Raw genomic sequence first — 18,812 nt, forward strand, 5'->3', positions numbered from 1 at the left:
TTATGTATCTATTATTTGTATAAAATTTTTTAGATGGTCTTGTTTTTAAAGGCCGTAGCCGGATAAAATGTGCCCCCACACGGATAATGCTCATTTTTTTTGCTTTGATTGCTATCAGTGTCACTTATAATTTAGTCAAATATTAGCCCTTAATATTGAACCGTTTTGCTGTAAAAAATAAAAATAAAAATTTTGAAAATAATTCATATCTTTTGATCGGCTTAACCGATTTTGATGAAATTTTAATATGTTGTAGATATCATTGAGACACATTTGTGGAAAATTCGGGAAAAGTTTTTGATGACAGAAACATTGATAAAAAAAAATAAATAAATGTTTTTGATTTTTTTAGTTCCGATATCTTTCTTGTACAATTATAAAAAAAATTTTCTAAAATCTTGGAGTAGTTTCCTATCGGACATAATTTTTTTGGAAGCAATAAAATGGGTAGGCGGTACTTTTAAAAAATAAAGTATTTTTTAATATTTTTTTAAAATATGATATGCTTTTGGTACGATCGCCATATATTTTATGTAGAATTTTGTGATAGTATTATACAACAAATAATTTTTTCGAACCAATAAAATAGGTAGGCGAAAGTTTAAAAAAATAAAATATTGTTTTTTATTTTTTAAATTTATGATATGCTCTTTGTACCATTGCTATATTTTTTTATGAACTTTTGAGACGGTATTCTACAACAAGTAATTTTTTCGAACCAATAAAATGGGTGAAAGATACTTTAAAAAACAAAATATATTTTTTCGAAATTATCATAGCTTTTTGGTACCATCGCCATATTTTTATTTAGAATCTTGGAATTGAATTTTACAACAAGTAATTTTCCGGAATCAATTAAATAAATAGGTGCAGGTACTAAAAAAATAATAAAATAAAGTAAATTGAAATAATTATAAAAGAATAAACTATAATCGTATTAAATCAAATGTTTATTAATGAAGTAACATGCACATACACGTACACATACACTCAAAATAATGAAGTACACATACATATTTATTCACATAATCACTCTCATACTATTATTTACACTATTTATAGTTATATTTATATGGATGGAAATATATTTAAATATAAAAAAATATGAAAATATATTTAAAACAGACGGCATCACGCCTATTATCAATGAAGATAGTGATGAAGATTAGTCCATCCATATAAATATAACTATAAATAGTGTAAATAATAGTATGAGAGTGATTATGTGAACGAATGTGTATGTGTACTTATTTTATTGGTTTGAAAAAATTACTTGTTGTAGAATAATATCCCAAAATTCTACATAAAATATATGGCGATCGTACCAAAAGCATATCATATTTATAAAAAAAATAAAAAAAAAACTTTAATTTTTAAAAGTACCGCCTACTCATTTTATTGCTTCCAAAAAATTATGTCCGATTGGAAACTACTCCAAAATTCTAGAAAAATTTTTTCATAATTGTACAAGAAAAATATTGAAACTAAAAAAAATCAAAAACATTTATTTATTTTTTTATCAATGTTTCTGTCATCAGAAACTTTTCCCGAATTTTCCACAAATGTGTCTCAATGATATCTACAACATATTAAAATTTCATCAAAATCGGTTAAGCTGATCAAAAGATATGAATTACCCCGGGAAAAAACCTCTTATTTATTCATATTAGTTTATATTAGTTTATATTAGTAGAAATATGATCACATATGATCATATAAGAAATGAAAAATATAATCTTAAACAATATTATATGGCCATATATATTATATAAGCATATATGATTATATACTCGGGAAAAAATACCTCTTATTTGTTCATATTAGTAAATATATAATTGTATATGGTCATATAAAAAATGGAAATATAATCTTGAACAATATTATATGGCTAAATCTCTTAAAGTATAACTTTATATAGTCATATATGGTTTTATATACTAGTTGTATATTATCATGTGTGATCATGTAAAAATGTATCGAAAAAAAAGAAAGTGGTAGTATTATACCTCGAAAAAATTTAAGTAACAAGTGGTAGACGTAATCTTGATATCTCGAAAAATCTCGAAAAAATCTAAGCAGTAGTATCTTTATTTCCGAAAAATTATAACTCAAGTGATCTATCAAGACACATCACAAAATTATGTTACCTTATCAAAAAGAAGAGTCGCGCTTCAAGTGATCTATTACAATTACAAAAAAGAAATGATATCTCTTTAAATTACAGCGCCAATTACAGAGAGAACATATATATTGCCTCAAAAAATAATTGTTGCACTACTTTGAAAAATCTTTAAATTGTAACAAAGGAATACAAGATATTTAAATACAAAGTTTACATGTGTATTTTTTAGTGATCACAAAGAATTACAGAGGTAACAGTACAAAATAAAAATATTTTATTAAAATACATAAATTTTTCTTGTAAAAAAACTTGGCGCTGCTAGACCTCGAAATTTTAAATAAATAAGGACAACAATAAATAAAAATAATTCAGAGAAGAATGCGATAAGAGTAATATTAAATGATTATCAGCGTGGATGTGCGAGTGAGTGATATGGGTGTGCGTGACGACGCGGACGGCGGATAATGCGGCTTATAATTAAGTAGAGAATAAGTTTATGAATTTATTTAAAATTTCGAGGTCTAGCAGCGCCAAGTTTTTTTACAAGAAAAATTTATGTATTTTAATAAAATATTTTTATTTTGTACTGTTACCTCTGTAATTCTTTGTGACCACTAAAAAATACACATGTAAACTTTGTATTTAAATATCTTGTATTCCCTTGTTAAATTTAAACACAATTTAAAGATTTTTCAAAGTAATGCAACAATTATTTTTTGAGGCAATATATATGTTCTCTCTGTAATTGGCGCTGTAATTTAAAGAGATATCATTTCTTTTTTGTAATTGTAATAGATCACTTGAAGCGCGACTCTTCTTTTTGATAAGGTAACATAATTTTGTGATGTGTCTTGATAGATCACTTGGGTTATAATTTTTCGGAAATAAAGATACTACTGCTTAGATTTTTTCGAGATTTTTCGAGATATAAAGATTACGTCTACCACTTGTTACTTAAATTTTTTTGAGGTATAATACTACCACTTTCTTTTTTTTTCGACGTAACAACATATAGGTACACTACTATGCGTGAACTTGGCGCCTTTTTTTACCTTTTTTTTAAAAAAGGTAATTTTGTACGGATATCACGCCTTTTTGTAGTATTACGCATTTTATAAACAGTATGTACAGGGTAAAGCTATTTGGAGGTATAATACTACCACTTTGTTTTTTTCGAGGTAACAACATAACAGGGTAACAACATAATACATATACACTACTATGCGTGTACTTGGCGCCTTTTTTTTACCTTTTTTTTTAAAAGGTAATTTTGTACGAATATCACGCCTTTTTGTAGTGTTACGCATCTTAATCTTATAAACAATATATCTTATAATCTTATAAACAGTATATACAAGGTATGAAGCTAAAAGTGTTACGGACTATTATTTCTAAAGAAAACAACAATTTAATATTTTGCTTAGTTTTTTAAAAATAATAATCTGTAACCCTTTCAGCTGTACACCTTGTATATATTTTTCAATTTCAACATAAAACATAATCGCAATATAGCATGATTAATGTTAATAAGTCGTTAACTGTAAAATTCTTTATTTATTTTTATTCGCGTGTCTTACTGAATGTTGTTCGCAACTGTATATGTACCGATATCTTCAGGTATCGATATTTTTGATAATTACAGATGGACACCTGTAACACGTGTCTGAAATTTACCCGATTTGTTTATTCTTTTATTCCTTTCAACTATAATCGCAAATTAATTCTATTTGATAAAAGCAATTCTGTTAAATTTCTCATACATAACGCATCGTTTATAATTTTTTATTATAAATATTAAATAGTACGATATATATATATTCGTACTCACATCCTTGAAAATTATTTCGAGAATTCGAGCGAATGTCACAACTAGATAAAATTATCTTTCATATTTTGACAGTTGAGTAGGAACATATTTGAGTTGGCGAAAAATGATTCTCTGAAACCGCACATGTGTGTGTAAATAATTCAGTAGAAAATATATAATCTTCATTTCAAAATACATTTGCACACTACGTACCAAAAATATATAATATGATAACGTAGTTTTTGCTATTCAATTGATTGAATTTCAGAAAAAAAAATATTTAAAAGTATATAACTATGTCAGTCAATAAAGAGACATAGACGCAAATTGAATCATATATATTTAATTGCCTGCTCATTAAATATAAAGTGCAAACACATAGAAATTGTATATTTTTCTATACTTAAATGCAATAGGAAGAAATAATTAAACAAGTATCCTTGCATAGGAATATTGTGCATAATTTTTACAAAACAGAGATTCGCGCAATTAAGATATATAATAAAATTAATAACGATTCTATAAATCTTAGTTATATGTTAATAATACGACATGATCTTTTTAATCATGAAACTTACAAACTAACGGAAAAAGATTGGTATCCTAAATCGAAAACAAATTATGTGTACACATAATAAAAATTGTATGAATTAAAATTATGTGTATACACATAATAAAAATGCGGAATTATTTTTGTCAGACATAATTTTAATTCATCCAATTTTTATTAGACATAATTTTAATTCGTCCAATTTTTATTATGTCTAGACATAATTTTAATTCAGCGAATTTTTATTATGTCATGACATAATTTTAATTCTGCCACTAGGGAATTTGTAAGTCGATTCTTATGAATCAAGCTTGAATTCGATGTCTAGGTGTCGCAGGTTGCCGATGACGAGGTCCACATAGTGCGCTCCATAGTTTTCGGTATCCAGGTGTATTAATACCTTGAATTCGATGTCCACGTGTTCCAGGTTGCCGATGACGGGTTCCAGATAGTGCGCTTTATAGTTTTCGGTGTTCAGATGTAATAATACGTTGAATTAGATGTCTAGGTGTCCCACGTTGCCGATGACGAGGTCCACATAGTGCGCTCCGTAGTTTTCGGTGTCTACGTGTATTAATACCTCGAATTCAATATCTACGTGTCCTACATTCAGATTTAAAGTTATTAATACACCTAGACATCAAAAACTACGAAGCGCACTATCTGGATCCCGTCATCGGCAACCTGGGACACGTGGACATCGAATTCAAGGTATTAATACACGTAGACACCGAAAACTACGGAGCGCACTATGTGGACCTCGTCATCGGCAACCTGGGACACGTAGACATCGAATTTAACGTATTATTACAGCTGGACACCGAAAACTATGAAGCGCACTATCTGGACCTCGTCATCGGCAACCTGGGATACCTAGACATCGAATTCAAGTTTGATTCATAAGAATCGACTTAAGGTTGTATGACCCCTTAGAAGAAAAAATGCCAAATTCTTCAAACTTTGTCAGGTGATGAGTATTATAATAATAAAGCATTGTGCCAAGTTTGAACAAGTTTGCGAGGCCCGTTCAAAAGTTATAACAATTTGAATTTAACATGGGCTCTTATGGGAATTCATCAAGTTTCACTGTTTTTTCAACTTCATTTGAGAAATTAATATCGAAGAAAATATGTCATCCTTTTAAAACTTTGCAGAAATATTAATAAACATCTTACAAACAAATTAGAACCAAAAAAATTATGACTTCGAGGATATTTTCTGAAATATTGAATAAAAACCAAACAGAGAACAGTCTCGCTTGGTCTCACTGAACTCGTAAGTACATAGAGATCCGGCAACAGCGCACTATGACGTCACATTAGAACCTCTCTCTCCGTCACTCTCCGTAAAGGATGACAAATACTACAGAGGTCCGTTACTTTTTCCAATAGAGCCTTCTATGTATCAAAAGTGTGCTCTGAGCACGTGTAATATACAGACGCATCGTTTGAGGTTAGTTTTCGCTTGCGCTACGAAAATGCCGAAAGTAAAACGTTACATGTGGAAAGGAAAAGTTGTCACTGAAAAAGTGTACAATCAACGGTTAGCACAGACAAATACTGGGAAACGTAATTTGAAGACACGAGTCGAAACCACACCAGATGATTGTAACAATTCCATGGCACATGTAACGTTTTACTTTTGGCATTTTCGTAGCGCAAGCGAAAACTAACCTCAAACGTTGCGTCTGTATATTACACGTGCTCAGAGCACACACTTCGCGTTCACGCAGCTGATGTCGAGTGAGATCAATGCTACCAACTTACAGAAAATGCGACGTTGTCGCGATCAAAATACTTTTTTATGAGAGCTATTGTATTTAATTTATTAATAAATGACGTAAATAAATAACGTAATATAATTTCATTAGTATTTTTAAACAGTAATTACTATGTTTTGTTACTTTTTAAAGATTTTTACACTTTCAGATTTTCGTTTGTGTCAGTTGCAAGTCAGGTACAGTCTTTCTAAAAATCATTAAAAGTGAAAGTTTGCATACGAGAAAATATGCATAAAAATGTCTCTATAGCTCTTAAAAACACAGGCAACCGTTATTTTAATAAAATATTAATATAAATATTATTTTCCAGTAAAGAATATCTTCTTAAATATGTTAATTAGCTTTATGTTACGTTTCTTAAACTTTTGGCAGAGATCTTACGGGTCATACAACCTTAAAAATTCCCTAGCGGCACTTTCTGCCAAGCGTAGAGACCTTCTTTTCCGTTGACTCAATATATATTATATATATACCTAATTTACCTAAATAGAAATCTTCCTCTTGACCGATAAGTCTATCGACCATCGACCTAATTTCGAAATACGCGCGCGATATCGAAACTGGCGATACCTGCGCCGCCAGCGTCGAAAAAGTGAAAGGGACGTTTCTCTGATAATAATATTGAGATGTCGGCGTTAGGAGGAGGAAGTATCTTAAAAATAAATTTTCACATTTGGACTTTGCGTCGCAATATCTCCGTTCGTAGGGCACGTAGCGGAATATTATAAGAGAAACCCCCCCCCCTAATTGGACCCCAAGCTATCGATCAAGCCTACTTAGAACTTGACCCGTTCACTCGTTATCGAGATCTCAACATCTCGGGTACTCGCAACCCATCGCGTCGCGTAAAAGAGTCACGGTCGGTCTCGCTCCGCGTGTACTTGGCGCGAGACACTACCGTGTCTCTTGATTTATAAGATTAAAGATAATCATATATGAATATATACTCTATAATGGATCTATCCATATAAATTTGTATAACTGTTATAAATATTCTTCTAGTATATTATTTTACTTGACAATATCAAATTAATATGAAATATATTATTTTTAGTTTCAGTTTACACAATTGCGTTTTAAGTCCGACAAAGTCCATATTGGCACGCAGTGCCAATTTAAAAAACTGAAACATGTATTTAATAATAATTGATATTGTGAAATATTATTAATTGTAAGCATCAAGATCCGTTTTGACCAAAAACGGCACTTCTCATTGCTTATATGTTATTTTAAGTTTTCATTTTTTCCTAATTTTGCATAAGATACTTAATTTTTTTAATTGACATATTAATTTTTATTAAGTATTTTCGTAAACAGTGAAATTACCAGTAACTATTCGTGAAAAAAAAAACTGTTATATAATATATATTATAGTTCTTATAAACAAATATATTAATCGTATTATCTGGCAAACATACCTTATAATTTAAACTGAAAAAATAATATAAACGTATATGAAATAATATAGTCATATAAGATTATATATGATCAGATCAGAATATTGCATCTCAAAGTATCCGATAAATGGCATTCGATGTGATCTGTTTCTCGTATTTAAAATTTGACAAACAGTGTTATAAGAACAGCATCAAAAAGACACGACACTGTCTCGCGCGACGCTGTCTCGGAGCGACACAATTTTTGTATTAGTTATATCGTGAAGTCCACTCTTATAATAAAGTAGCACGCTTAAAAAATAACATTTGAAAATATATAACAATTTTCTAAAACCTATTTAAATATATATGTTCTGTGACGTTGCGGCTTCACCGCGCGTGGCAGCGTCCCCGCCGCCGCGCCGTCACAAGGCGCGGGGTTCGCGCCCCATGACGGGCCGGGAGCGTATACCGAGCGTCGAGATCTCCCTAGGGGCACTAATTGTAAAATGCGACAGAGAATTTATTTATTTGTAATTTTGTATGAGCGGCGCCCCACCGACCGAAGAGGAGGACACGCAACAAAGACCAGCTGTCGGCAGGAAATTACAGCCCACCCGTATTCGGTTCGAGAGGGACGGCCCGGCGAGGCGAGGTGCGAGCGGCGCTACCAGGAGTCCGAATAGGCCTGGCAGGAGCGGCCGAGAGTGCCGTCGCGAGGACGCCCGGCGCCCCGGACCCGGATCACCGTTAATTGCGGACGCCGAGAGGGCGGAGGGTCAAACCCGTAGGCGGAGTGGCGGCGGCCGGAGCCTACAACAGGGCGGTCCCTTCCCAGGGAGGAAGTATCAAGGGCCAGACGGGCCCGAAAGCGGAGTAAGGGTGCACGGCGCCCCTCCAAGATACGGCGTTGCGCGGATCGATAATACGGTGCATCCGGGATCCCGCGTGACGCCGATGACGGCCGAGCCGCTGCGCAGAGCGGCCGCGCGCAGCCCCGCGAGGGGCGAAACGTTCGACCCGCGATCGAGAGCGACGTCGCTCTTTCTCTTCCGCGCTATCCGCCCAACCGACTAGACGCATTCCGCGTTGCCATCCGCTTTTGCCCGCGAGAAGCCCGGCCCGTCGTGGGTGACCCCAGCCGACCCGAACGAGGAAGGAGGACGACGGCGAGGACGAGCACCGGGAGCAGCGTGTCGGTGAGGTCGCCCGTTAATTAACTGTGAGCCACGAGCGGATTGCGAGGGGGTCGCGCTCCCGCTCTGTTGTCGACTCGCCATATTTCGCGTTAGCCGTGCAGGCAAGCTCGGCGTAAAGTTTCGGTCGGCGGTCGACACCAAGCGCGAGGGGCCCCGGACGTGGTTGTCGTAGGCAGGGTAATCGGAGCGACCTTGGGAGATCCGATCCGGGAAGCGTCGAAGAGCCTTCGGTTAACGGGGTACGCGATACGCGTTAATTAAGCGTTGCTGGAGCGTTCCAGCGGTTTCGGAGCACGTGAGGGCCGCGTGCTCCTAACGCGCGTTGCGTTGTCGGACCGAGCGGCGTGGTTTCACGCCGTATTCACGGTCGCCGCGTTTCTATTCTACTCCGTTTTCTATTACCTTGCGTATGATAGTTGGTATTATTATCTCTCGCATTATAGCCTGTATTATCACCTCTCGCATTATAGTTTGTATTATTATCTTCGTATTATAGCTTGTATTCGACCCCGTTATATGCGATGTCGTGGGAGAGTTCGCAAGCGGCGTTATTCGCGTATGATTGATCCTCGCCTATTTAGTATTTGCGTTGGCTGAACCGGAGGTAACACCGTTATTCGGTGTTATCTCCCATCCGTATTCCGGTACCATAGTTCGCGATTTACGCTAAACTTCGTACTCCATCGTATGACATGTCGTGATCTTTTCGTGATCCGAGTGGCGATCCGCATTAAGTTTCGTATTCCGTGTAATAGTCCGTATTCGATCTGGCGGTAGATTATGCGAGGTCGCATGATATTTCGCGAGCTGCGTTCTCCCACGTATTACTGACAATCGCCTGGTTCGTATTTGCGTTGTCGGGATCGGAGGTACCCTGTGCCGTTCGTTCTTATTAATTATATTATCTTTCATCCGACGCGTTCCCTTAGTTTATTCGCTATTACTTCCCCTCTGTCCATCGCCTTTTTTTTGTTTACTGCGTTTGGAATAAAGCCTGTTACACTTATTGTTAAATTATCTGCGTTCGTGCGATTTATTTCCCCGTCCCCGCAACCTCCAGCGCTGCCCGGCATACACCCTGCCCCTCCACCGTTAGGTGAGCTAGCTAACCCCTCGTACCGAGGACGGTGCCGACTTTCGCGGATCTGGTCGTTTCGCGATTCGGTGACGCGACTCGTGCGCGTCTGGCACCCAAACGATTCTATCGCGGTCAAGCAGCCGTCCGAGGGCGAGGGCTCCGAACGCGAGAGACCCTCCATCCCGCTCTCCCCTTTTTTGCTCCGCTTTTAGCAAAAAAAGCGTGACAGTTCTTATATATACAGTTATTAGATAATTAAATCGAGTCGATTTAATTCCGGGGAGGGAAGGGTTTTTAATTCTAACAATTACTGTGTTTTAAGTCCGACAAATAATCGGCGCGCAGTTTGTTGGAAAAATTATATGTATATATATAGACATATATGTATACAGTAACTAATATAAGGCTGTCAAGACCTAAGCTTGATCGCATGGCTTTTGATTCTAATTGATTGTATATCGTTACGATCCTATTTTCTCTTATACTTATATATAATCTTATATAATCTGTGACGTGACAAATGTCATGTCCCTTACCCCAGATGGGAGCTCGGCCGAGGGAGGCGTCAGGGATGGTGCCTCCGCCCGGGACGGGCGGAGAGCGAACATTTAGGTTAGGATTAAGATCTGTTGCGAGCGTTACAGGTCGAGGGAGTGCGGAGCAGATGGCCAGGGTCACGACGTTGTAACGGCATATGCCGCATCGAGGGACTTACGGCTGGACAGCAAGAAGCTTCCGAGGGCGGACGGTCGACGGGCGGGTCACGCTGGAGCCCACAGCCGGAAAATCAGCTGGTCTGTCAGAGCGTCACCAGCGGCACGAGAGCACTGCAGCCCGAATACGAAGGACCCGAAGAGGGGGACGCCCCGACGAAGGTTCCCGTCAAGGAACGGGGCCACCACCGGTGTACCGCCACCGGTCGACGAGCCAGGGCCCGGCCGGTGTGGCCGTCGAGAAACCGGACGATGAGTCGCGGCCTGGACAACCGGTCTCACGAAAGGCGGGCTTTAAATCTACCGCCGGCGGATGGGAGCAGTGACAAGGGGCGCCCTAGTAGGGCGCGACAGTCGCCTAGGAGGATCGGTAGCGTGCCAGGGCGCAGCACCTGATGGGGCTAGGGACACCGGTGCGCGCGCGCGCGAGGGCTTAGCGTGGTCCCGCCGGGCCGAAGGAACGCCACTGTCGTGCCATGGTGGAAGTAATAAGGTGTGCTTATGCGCACGTTTCTTGCAATATCCAATCACAGAACGTGACAGAAGTCCGCCATGTTTCTTTAATTTTGGTAGGAAATTCAAATTGTGTAATTATTTAGAATATGTTTAAATGTCGTTATGAAAATAAAAAATGTAATTGTCACTTGAATCGCCATTAAATCTAATTATTTTTTAAAATTACAATAGAAAATTAAGAAATATAGAAAGAAGAAATGAATTACAGGACATGTTAATGGTGAAATAATTTCGATTCATACTGTTTGTTACATTTTGCACTAAAAGTTTGAAAAATGGTGTCGCAAAATTGTTGCTTATTAAGAAATGGATTATTTATCGCTTTTCGCTAATTTTGTCACTTCTTATTCTCTGAAAAGTAGATTGTAAAATTAATTAATATAAAATGACATACCATTACAGTTTGTGAAAATAATTATTTATTAAATATTATTATTTTAATTAATTGTAATGTAAATCACATCATATTACAATGAAACGAATAAAATTTAGAACATAAAATGAAAGTAACGAAGCGAATGACAAGGCCATATTACAAGAACATGAATTAAATTGTAATATAAATGCTATTATATTGCAATGAAACGAATAACATTTCGAGCTTAAAACGAAAGTAACGAAACGATTAAAAAAGTAAAAATTTAACGCATATATAAAACGTTTACCCGTAAGTATCGAGAAACGGCAATTTGTAACATCACATATCACAGTTATAACGACTATTTTGCAACGCAAATAAATTTAAAATTTATAAACTTTTTTGTTTGTAAATATCGACAGTTTCTTATTTGTTTTTAATTTAGAGCTTTCTGCGGAAGTATTTTTGTTCAGTATCCTCATTCTTATGTATGTTCGCGTCCGTACTAAACAAGACACAACTTCACTAGGAATATCTTTTTCCATCATTCGTTTTAATACTTTCTCAGTAACAGTTTTAAAAATCCAAGGGCCTTTCTGCAATGTTCCTGCTCCGTGAAATTTTTCAAATTCCACATTCATTACGTTGGCAACGTTCAGTAAAGAAGCTGAAGGAGTAATAAGTCGTCCTCTAGATATATAGCTAATCCAATCATCCTCGGTGTTCGTGGACATTGCAGTACACGTCCCCAAAGATGGATATTTATTTCTAAATTTGAATGCTACGTATCCAGCAACGTATTTCAGTCCTTCATCTTCACAAATTGTACTATCGTTGAATTCCTCGAATTGTTGAAGTAAATCTAATTCTTCTGAGTGTAATTGATTGTAATTGATATCTATAACAGATTAAGGACAATGCCAAAAAGAAAGGACAAAATAAATATTTTAGCAACATGTAATACGTGTGAACCTGTTAACCACTCTTTTATTATAACACTTTTATATCTTTTATAATATAAAATTTTCATTTACTATATTGCAGTGAAAAACCTACATTAAGATACCTTGAGTCATTGGTTAAGAGATTTCAGAAGTGGTAACGTAATTTCTCACCTCCATAGGGAAAAATTATTACAATTTCCAACAAGCTATTGACACGTAATCTCACCCAATGTACAATGTTACTGTTTAAAAGCAATGATCACTAATTACGATTAGATATAAACTGTTGTAAAATGTTATAATTTTTCAATTGGAATGTTCGACATTACGTTATCTACTTTCATAAGACATAGGCACGTAATAGAGAAAACTGAGCGAGGCTCGCGGTTTTTTGCCATAAACATAAAAAGAATGAAAAGTAATGGAAGAGATTCAAGTGCTAAGAACCTGGCATAGAAAAAAATATGTAAGTATCCTTGAAAATGTCTGTTATCATGAATGATAAGAATGACTTATTTAGTTATAAGCTTTCTGAATAATAAAAATAATTACATATGAAGTTAATTCAATCAGCATAGAGCCATACTTTTGGCGAAAAATTTTCTGTCTCAGAGCGCTATCTACTTTTGACACGAACTGTATGTAACATAAAATATGAAGTTTTTCGTTAATTAAAAAAAATTATATGTTATAAACAAAATCATACGGAAATTACTGAGCAATCGATTCCTGCTATTCCGTGTTGTTATTGACTATACTATTTAATTTGTCATGAATACGTTTTATTTGAAAGAAAAATTATCTACTCTATACTATATATATTACCAGATATAAATATTAAAATATTTTTATCCTCCAAAATGTTCTCAGCGTTTAAGGGGCAGTCGAAATAAGCTCCAATTGTATTTTTTGTTTCACAACTGCACTTCTGAACAAAAATCGATGTCATATCTTATACAGATAATGTGATAGCTATTTCAAATATTACTCTTGTAATTTTTTATATATTTATATAATTTTTTAATCATATAAAAATAAAAAGACTTCAACTGACCCTTAAGTCTTGTAATTTATTTGGAATGAGGATGTTACCACATCGAGGATCACTCTTATATTCATCACTTTCTTCGTTACAGTCTTCACGCGCAACATTGCTGAAACTACTCTCATTATCACTTGGTTGCTTCGTATGAGTATCTGTTGTTGTGAAATCTTCGTCAATCCCACTAGTTAGGCACACTTCAGAGATGGAGTCGTCGACAGCACTTGTGTTACTCCCCATTGTAAAAAAATCTGCGGAATGCTTTCCTAGTATATACCTTCTCAATCGATAACGAATATCCAAGGCTGCAGTTGGCTTATCGTTTGTAGCTCCCATTGCTCGCAAGTAGGAAAACAGATTTTCAAGCACGTCTTGATTCAAACGATTTGTCATAATATAAGACATGTCATTGTTGAACCTTTCTTTTAAGTCATTGAAAAGATTTACCAGCGAAGAATTACTAATGATAATTCCCTTTTGAAATGGAACCAACGTCTTCCATTTGCCGACTCTCATTTCTTCAATTGTTGACGTCATTTTTCGAAGAACTTCATTTTGTCGAGAAAGATCTACGCCATAACCGTGTATTCCAGCATGAGCTCCGTATTTTCCAACGCTGTTGAAGACATCGAACCAGTCATTCACCATTCTTACGAACGCAGCAGTTTTTTCCCATTCAAGACAAGCATCCATGATTCCACGCGAACCACACCATTCGATCGCAGCCGCATTTGTGGCCGAAAATAGCTGAGTAGCAAGCTTAACGTTTTGGCGTTGTGGTCCGGTTACGTTTAAATGAGTTTCAGATAATTTAAACGCAATTTTTAACTCGCCACTGTTGATTTGCAAGAGCCTCGACAGAGCGGCAGAAGTTACGTGATGTCCGTCTATGTGAAACCCGGAGTCTAGGAAATGATTCCGTACCAACTTTACGAGGTGTGGAACATCAGCGAATACATAGATCTTGACAGAAGCTTCACAAGGATGCATGAAATATGTCTTGTGATGTTCATCGTGTCCTACATTCAACGATTTCCATAACTTTTGATTGGCATTACCCAGGTCGCTCGTCATAGCAAAAACAGTGTAACCACTTGCATGTAATTGGGTTATGACGTCTATTAATAAATCTTTCGTTACATCCTGGTCAAACCCGTAATAAACGGGCTGTTTCCACTTTTTAAATATTCCGCGTGCAATAAGCACTTGACACCTTTTGTGAGGACCAACGACACGTTCAGTTTTTCTTTCGATTTGCATTTGATTTGTTAAATAAATCTCATCAAAACAAATTACTGTTGCTCTCTCCATTGGCGTCATGCTGCTACTTTTCGCTTTCATTATGGACAAAACGTCAGTCAGAATGCCTTCGTTGATGTTAAAATCAGTAATCCACTTGCGAAGAGTGGACGGTGCTGGCAAGGGAATCTGCTTCAACTTCCTAATATATCTATATGCTTTTGGACTGACGCTTTTGAATGATATTGCTGCGGCGATATCTTCTTGAGACCAGCGGGTCTTCTGCTGTTTCGGGTTCATGTACATTCTTATTTGAGCCGGCGTAAAGAAGGGACTAAGCATGTTTTTAACTTTTTTTGCAACGTTTTGCTGCAGTTGTTTTTTTTGTCGCTTATTAATTGTTGCCAATCGACGTTTTAGTAACTTCGTCTCAGAAACTGAAGCAGCAAGTGCTTTTTTAAGTTTTCTGTTTTCTTCTTTCAACAGAAGCATCGCATCGCTTTCCTGTGCCACGCCTATAAAAGCAGAAAAACAAAAAAGATACATAACGTAATTTTTGTAACAATCGGTTATACATAAGTAACTTATCTATACTATTATATAAAACCCGACTGTTTGTCTGTCCGTCCGTCTGTCCACGAACTACTCATTCGTTAGTGAACCGAATTTTTACCAAGGGTACATGAAATAGGGGTAGAATTTCCCGGGGAGTGCTATAGGGTGTATAGTTTTTTGTTACCGATTTTCTGGAAACCGGTTTTTTTAATTTCTTCAATTTTTCGGGAAATAATTGACCGAATCTCAAAGAATTACGTATGAAACAGGGGTGGAATTTTCCGGAGAGTGCTATAAAGTGTATAATTTTTCGTTACCGATCTTTTTGGAAGCCGGTATTAGAAATTTTTCCAATTTTTTGGAAATTAATTGGACCGAATTTTTACCAAAAATATATGAAACAGGGGTAGAATTTCCCGGGAAGTGCCATGATGTGTATAGTTTTTCGTTACCGATTTTCTGGAAACCGGTTTTTCTAATTTTTTCAAATTTTTCGGAAAATAACTGACCGAATCTCAAAGAATTATATATGAAACAGGGGTAGAATTTTCCGGGGAGTGCTATAAAATGTATAATTTTTTGTTACCGATCTTTTTGGAAGCCGGTATTAGAAATTTTTCCAATTTTTTGAAAATTAATTGACCGAATCGCAAAGAATTGTATATGAAGTAAGGGTAGAATATTTATGAGGAGCGCCATGATGTGTACAGTTTTTGTTACCGATCTTTTTGGAAATCGGTTTTTTTAATTTTTCCAATTTTTCAGAAAATAATTGATTAAATTTCAAAGAATTATACATGAAGTAAGGGTAAAATTTCCCGAGAAGTGCTATAAAATGTACTATTTTTTGTTACCGATCTTTTTGGAAACCGGTTCCAAATGACTGAATGTCAAAGAATTGTACATAAAATAGGAGTTGAATTTCCCGGGGAGTGCTATAAAGTATATAATTTTTTGTTACCGATCTTTTTGGAAACTGGTATCAGAAGTTTGACTAATTTTTCGGGAAATAATTGATCAAATTTTAAAAAATTGTATATAAAACAGGGGTAGAATTTCCCGGGGAGTGCTATAAACTGTATAGTTTTTCGTTACCGATCTTTTTGAGAACCGGTATCTTTTTGGAAATCGGTTACAAAATTTTCCAGAAAGAGAGGAAGAGGGGGGAGAGAGAGAAAAAGAGAGAGAGAGAGAGAGAGAGAGAGAGAGAGAGAGAGAGAGAGAGAGAGAGAGAGAGAGAGAGAGAGAGAGAGAGAGAGAGAGAGAGAGAGAAAGAGAGAGAGAGAGAGAGAGAGAGAGAAGGAGAAAGAGACTATTTGCGTGTCTTACATATGTTACTTATTACATATGTTACTTATTACATATGTCCTCCGGGGCGAAGCTCGGGTAACCAGCTAGTATTAACATAAATATGAAAAATGTATATAAAATTTCATAAAAAAGTAACGCAAATTAAAAAGTAAAGGTTATGCAAAAATTACAAATTTAGTAACTTGAAAAGTATAATATATGAAAAAAACAAACTTACATTGACCTTCCTTTTTACTCTTCCTTGTTGACCTAGACGTGCTTGGAGTTACTGTGTTGGACAAAACAAAGTTACATGCTGCATTCTCTGCCTGCATAGAAGTGCAATCAATTTGTCCATTCTTTGTACAAGTCGATGTTCTTACTGTCATAGAATGTGACAAATTTTCATCGTTGCTTGCGACAGCAACTAGCTGTACGAAATTCGACTCGCAAGGCTGATTCCGATTTGTGCCATGATCAGTGCCTGTCACATTTCTCTGTGTATCATCTGTTCCTAAAAATCGTATCATTCATATTACAATTCAATATTTATGTTATAAATGATTTTTAATTCACAAATGTGTACTTAGAATTTAGGTTACATTTAGTAACATGTAAAGTTACAAATATTTCAGAAATTGTATTGGACTCACAAATGAATTGGAAAATATTGATTTGGAATACAAACACGTTTGTAGCAAGAATTATGGATAATATGTAAGGACCTGAAATATTGTCAATACTTACTCGATTCTGTGTTGATATTATGATCTACTATCGATGCCATTGGAACCGCATCAGGAAGTAGTTTTTTTTGAGACTCTTCCCGAGTCTTCTACTAAATTTTTAAGCCATGTCTTATCTTGGAATTGACCAGGTAGAAAATGTTCTGAACAAACTCGAGCTGCAAAAAACGTTACATAATTTTTATATATTTTACATATGCAAATTAATAAATATTTTATACATTTTTACAAAGCATGTAGCACGTTTTTATTCATATTAATTACACAAGTATTTTTTAAATTCATAAACAAAATTCATACAATAATATTGTACACTTACCAGAAGTAGGGTTAATGTTCTCTTTGCAGAAAACTTTCCACTTTTCTATCATTTCCGTCTTCCTCGGAAATCCCAAGAAAGTAATGTTTCGGTTTTTTGCGTTTCGCGTGTTGTTTTTACAATTTTTTATTGAACACGACGGCATTTTTTACAAATTTTGCACTTCTGACTGTGTACTAACTCACGGAAACACACCGACACAAGAATCTGTTAGTATGAGTTCAAAATGGACGATTTTTGTCACGATGCGCAGAACAGACGAAAATGTGTCCGCAATACGAGCACACCTTATTACTTCCACCATGTGTCGTGCGAGCCGCCATCCCGGCAACATCCAGCCCTGCGAGCCGAGCGACGAGCTGCCGGAACGAGGAGAATTGTAAGGCCACTGCTCAGTCTCCTCAAAGTAAGATCGCGGTAATACTAAGGCCCTCCCGGGAGTCGCGTTGTGCCGAGGGAATACATGGAATCAGCCGTAATTGAAGAATATCGAGTGCCATACCGCGGGAGGGCCCGTGCGACAAAGTGGTCGCGAGTGCCCGTCTCGGGGATGAGAACGTACGGCCGCCGACAGTCAGCGTGATTGTAATTTCGTTGCGTGTGATTTCGTTTCGTGTACTTTCGTTGCGTATAATTTCGTTGTGGGTAATTTCGTTGCGTGTAATTTCGTTGCGGGCAATTTCGTCGCGTGTAATTTTGGAATCGTCGTTGGTTTAACCGTGTTGTAGTTTGGGAGGTGGCTCTCGCGCGTGTGAGCGTCTCGCCGTTATCGTTGCCGGTTAAGTTCGTGCCATTTGTAATTGGCTATCCGTGCGTTTCATCGGGATTAATGGCCCACGGTTGTGTCGAGTTTACGGGTGAGACCATTCGTGCGTCTCGAGGGGAATGAAGATCCCCAGCGTTGTCGCGGTAGATCGTAAGGAAATTGCGCTAATTGTTTAATTGTTAGACGTAGACGTTTCGAGTATTTCGCGTTTGACCGTCCGGGTAGAATTCGATGCAATTTATGTCGGGGAATAGTCTTGTACGAATTCGATCGGGATTGCCGTGCAGTTCAGCGACGGAATGAGTATCGCGCTCGTGGGGTGACACGTGGCGCGTACTCGAATTCTGCTTGTTCGCCGTGGAACACGCTATCCTCCACTTGTTATCTGCATTAAACTGAAATATAATTTTAT

The 18,812-nt window shown here is 36.5% G+C and overlaps 1 protein-coding gene across 2 annotated transcripts in view; it reads left to right on the top strand.

Annotated features, from left to right (window-relative positions):
• LOC139809977 (odorant receptor 13a-like) overlaps positions 1–18,812 on the top strand; it is a 602,938-nt gene that overhangs the window by 664 nt on the left and 583,462 nt on the right. The gene's annotated exons all lie outside the window — the stretch shown is intronic.

The sequence above is a fragment of the Temnothorax longispinosus genome, chromosome 1 (genome assembly GCF_030848805.1).
Source record: "Temnothorax longispinosus isolate EJ_2023e chromosome 1, Tlon_JGU_v1, whole genome shotgun sequence".
Taxonomy (NCBI): Eukaryota; Metazoa; Arthropoda; class Insecta; order Hymenoptera; family Formicidae; genus Temnothorax; species Temnothorax longispinosus.